The sequence below is a fragment of the Microtus ochrogaster genome, chromosome X, assembly GCF_000317375.1.
Source record: "Microtus ochrogaster isolate Prairie Vole_2 chromosome X, MicOch1.0, whole genome shotgun sequence".
Taxonomy (NCBI): domain Eukaryota; kingdom Metazoa; phylum Chordata; class Mammalia; order Rodentia; family Cricetidae; genus Microtus; species Microtus ochrogaster.
Window position 1 is genome coordinate 40,964,783 of NC_022026.1, and position 4,759 is coordinate 40,969,541.

Consider the following 4,759-nt stretch of genomic DNA (forward strand, 5'->3'; position numbering starts at 1 on the left):
TCTGCATACTTAAATGAGGCTGGACTACAGTGTTCTATGACATCATCGAAGATACACAATCCCCACTGTCTGTCTGGCCATGGTCTATGTGGACAAATCAGGTTGACAATGAATGGAAGCAGCTGTTCAAACCACGGCAACACCTTTTCTCTGTAGCTGCTGAATATTGAGTGTAAAATATCTGACACTTTGGTCAGAATATGGACATCATTATTATCCTCATCCTGTAGTGATTCTTCAACCTGCTCATCATAGTCTTCATCTTGTCTTTTAACTTGCCGCAATTCTTGATTTTTGAAATGTTCTTCAAGTTTGGCTTTCAATATACCTCCCAGCTCCTCAAAGTGCTCATTGTTCAGACACCCGTCTCCCATGACTTCTATGCACTTTGCGAATGAGTGCATGATCTCTGAGAGCACGTCTGAGTAAGGCTCCGTGCCAATAGCTTTGATGAGCGCATCGCACATGAAGTGCCACATCTCCATGAGGTACTCGGGACCGCGGACTCGCGCACACTCCAGCAGAAAGGGCAGGGACTCCGCGGCTGCCACTCGGACCCCATCGTGTAAGTAAAACTTGAGCAGAGGGACCATCAGTTTGGCAACCTGTTCAGTGTACTCCACAAAACCTTCCTTTAACTCCTTAGCATAGCAAACCAACATCTGGCAAGCAGTTGACTTTTCTTCTAGTCCTGCAGTTTTAATACCAAAAATTTGCTGATTTCCGAGGTTCAAAAATTCCCAACCATCATCACTCATGTTCTCCATGTCCTGGGTGTGGAGAAAGGTTACCCCAGGCTTAATCGAAGCGGTCTTCATCAGCGGCCCCATGACCATGGGAAGGTACTGCTGGAAATCTTTCCCAAGGATTTTGCACATTCTGGCCCATGCAGAGATCATGTAAGAGATCTGAGGGTCATCGTCTTCCATGTCACTGAAGTCTGTCTGGGTCTTCAGCAAGAGCTGCATCACATCTGAAGCGTCCTGCATGAACTTCTCCTTCCCCACAGCCAGGCCGATGAGGCTGACACACTCGATCGTCTTCCCCCTCAGGAGCCTCAGCTCCTTCTGGACTGCGTTCTCTACTATGTGCTTCAGGGATGGCATGAACAGGTCATAGTAGGGAACAAACTTCTCTTCTGCGGTATCTGCAACCGATGCGATGGACGTCACAACCTGCTCCAGGACTAACTTGGTGCCTTTCTGGATCAGCTCCTGAAGTTTGAGGACCATAATTGAATGCAGGTGCTTCACCAGGTTATCCAAGTACGGGACGAGCAGCGACTTGGGACAGTCTTCAGTGAAATTAATGAGAGCAGACGCCGCATGGGCCTGCACCCTTTGGTTGCCTTGATCTTCCATGGTTTGAAGCAAAGCTGCAATCACCTTCTCATGGAATTTCTTTTGAAAACCAGGTGCAAAATCCATAGCCATCTGACCCACAGCGTTGCAGGCTGCATACTGGACTCTTGGGTGAGGATCCCGGAGAAAAAGCAAGACAAAGTTCACAATCTCATTCAGAATCCCCTCCATTTGCTGATGGCATCCTTCTCCGATGGCAGATAAGGCCATCAATCCTGCATGCCGGTACTTCCAGTCAGGGTTTTGAAGCATCTGCATAATGTGTTCCTTGATCATTGGCAAAACAAGCTTTCCACCAAGTCCACAGGCCATCCGGTCCAAGGCACTCTCACCAGCAACTGCATTGCTATTGAAGTCATCATCTTCTAGCTCATCAGCATTTGCCCAGTCCTCGTCTTCTTCTAGATCAACCATCATGGCCAGCATCTGAGGAATAGTCTGTGCAATAATATTGGTATGCTTTCTTAACATGGCAGCTGCGGTCTCAGACAGGGTTACAATCACTTCGAGGGCAAGTTGGCGCTGCATATTGTAGAGGTTGGTGTCTCCACACAACTTCAGACTTAGCTGTAGAGTTGCTTCTAAATGAGGACGCAAATACTTCGGAACAGTGTTCGCTATCTCCACAAGAGACTTGAGGACTGAGTCGTCGTACTGGTAGCACGAGTCATTGACAGCCTGTAAGAACCCAGGTAGCAGGTCTGCAAAGTGTTTGAACAGAGCGACATTATGCTCGTTGGCTAGTATGAAGGCAGCTGTAGCTCTGGCCGACAATGTCCAGATCGAAGGATGCTCTTGATCTTGCATACACTGAACTAACATCTGCTTGATGACATCCAAATAGTGATGCTGTTGGTTCCCAAAAATCCCAGGAAAGTTCCAAAATATGTGAAGGGCAGCTTCCCGGAGTCCCATGCTCTGTGAGCTGATGGAATCAAAGAGGAACTTCAAACCCTCAGGCCACTGGTTGTTGCCATCCTCATCTATTAAATTCCTGGCCAACTCTGCAGCAATATCACAGAATTTCTTCCTCATGCTAGAGTCTGTCTCCATCTGAATAATCATTAGCAGTTCACTCTTGATGGCAGTCTGGACATCTGATGGCAGAGTTGGATAGACTTCATTTGAGGAAAAAAGACGCCTTAGGAGAACAGCAGCCACTTGTCTAGCCTCCTCAGCAGCTGTTGTATTTCTGATGGTTTGTAAGAGGAACATGATCTTGGATTGGCCTGGGATACTCTCGTAGGTTTCCTCCGCCTGTTTCCGGACCTCATTGTCAGGGCTGATTATGTTTCCCAAGAGCAGGTAGAACTGTTGCTGCTCCGCCGCGGCCGCCGCCATTGTGCTAGGCATGAGAGAAAGAAGGAAGGCATTAATCTATGTTTTGTCAGGTGGTGTTAACCTCTCTTTCATCTTTCACCTCCTGTTTCTTCTCTGTGTGTAAGGCAACTCCACCCTTCTTGTTCCCAGAGCTTTCTCTTTTCCAAAGTCCCTGCTATACCTCCTGCCTTGCTATTGGCCATTTAGCTTTTTACTAAGCCAATCACAGTGACGCATCTTCACGCAGTGTAAAAGAATATTCCACAACAACACTCATTTTAAAACATCTTGTAACAGATCTTAAAAGGGCTTGGTTATGTTTTGGAAGCATCTTTGACCATTATGCTGAACGTTATATTTGAGCGGTATAGGCTGGGGATGTTGCTCAGTAGTAGAATGTTTGTGTAGCCTACCTAGTCTATGCACGAGGTCCTGGGTTTGATCCCCAGCACTGCAGAAGAAACTGAATGTTATACTAAAAAAGCAGAAGGTATTTGGAAGGATGAACATTTGGAAATTTCTATACTTAATTCTATCACAAGAGCTTGTATAGGTTTTTGAATAGGCTTACAGTTTGAAATCAGAAACCCAAAAGAAGAGAATCACTACAAGAGCCTTTATTATCCTGAAAATGCAAAGATATTTAACCACTGAGGCTCTATATTAGCCCTACCTGATTCAACCTAAGGCAATCCTACTAAAGTCGAGTATCTTGGATCTAGGATGGCTCCTGCTGCTCTTGCCTTTGGCACCCCATCACAGAGGCCCTCATTCCTTTTAACACTTCCCCCAAACTCTGTTCCAGCCTTGCAGTTCTGAGAGAGCTCTGCCTGAGGGCCATTCCATTTGAATAGAGCCTTGACTGCCCTTTCTGACCCTCTCCCTGACTGCTGGAATTTGAGACAGGCCTTACTGCACTCTAACCCACATATCAGAACAGCTGCCCGTGAAGTAATTTCTGTGTATGTGCTTGGACTTGATAATTTGATCCATTAGCTGCTGTTCCGGTCAGGCTGACACAAGACATTTCCTAAGACCAGTATTTTAAAATCTGCGATCTTCAGATTGTCTTTCCTCTTAGTTTATTTCATGTTGCTATAAAAAAAATACCCCACGTTGAGTACTATATAAAGAAAAGCTATTTAGCCCACTCCTTAAGGACCTAGAGCAACAATTCTCAACCTGCGGGTCAAAGCCCCTTTCGGGGTTGCATATCAAATATCAAGCATATCAGACACTTGCATTAGGATTCATAATAGTAGCAAAATTACAATCATGGAGTAGCAATAAAGTAATTGTATGGTTGGGGGTCAGCACAACACGAGAAACTGTATTCAAAGGCTGCAGCATTAGGAAGGTTGAGAACCACTGATCTAGAGCGTGACATGGGCATATATTGGCTCCAGTGAGAGCCTCACGTGGTGGCATCATGATGGTGGGAACATATCCAAGAGGAGCATATTAGGTGGTAAATTAGACAAGAAGTGAGGTAGCTGAACCAGTTTTATAGCAAATCATTCTCACGGGAAGTAATTCAGTTCTGGGATAAGCACATCAGTCCCCTGTGAGTATGCTACTCTGTTCGCCAAGCTTCTAGCTCATGACCCTTTGAAGAACATGCTGAAATCCTCCCCTAACTACAAAACCTACAACAGAGTCACATGTAGTGCTGCTTTTATAGGATGGAGCCTTGGAGCAGGGCGTTGGTTCAGTGGATAAAGGCACTTGCTACCAAGCCTAAAGAGCTCAGCTGGATCCTGTGTACCCACATGATAGAAGAAGAGAACCAACATCCCCCTCCCGAGTCATTCTCTGACCTCCATACAAGATGTGCCATACACAGACATCCCAAAATGGAATTTTACATTTTTACATAAAAATGTAAAAACGAATTTAAAAAATAATTTACTTTAAAAATGAAATCTCAAGGTGATTTTTCAAAGACACTTCTCCAGCACTGCAGTTTCCTGTCTGCCTTATTAGACTACTGAGAACTCAAGAACAATGGCAATGGGTTTTTGATCCTACTGCACGTGCTGGCTTTGGGGGGGCCTGGGCAGTTTGGATGCTCAACTTAC

At 45.5% G+C, this 4,759-nt stretch overlaps 1 pseudogene; it reads right to left on the reverse strand.

Annotated features, from left to right (window-relative positions):
- Positions 1–4,759, reverse strand: part of LOC101996429 — a 54,356-nt pseudogene that overhangs the window by 16,919 nt on the left and 32,678 nt on the right.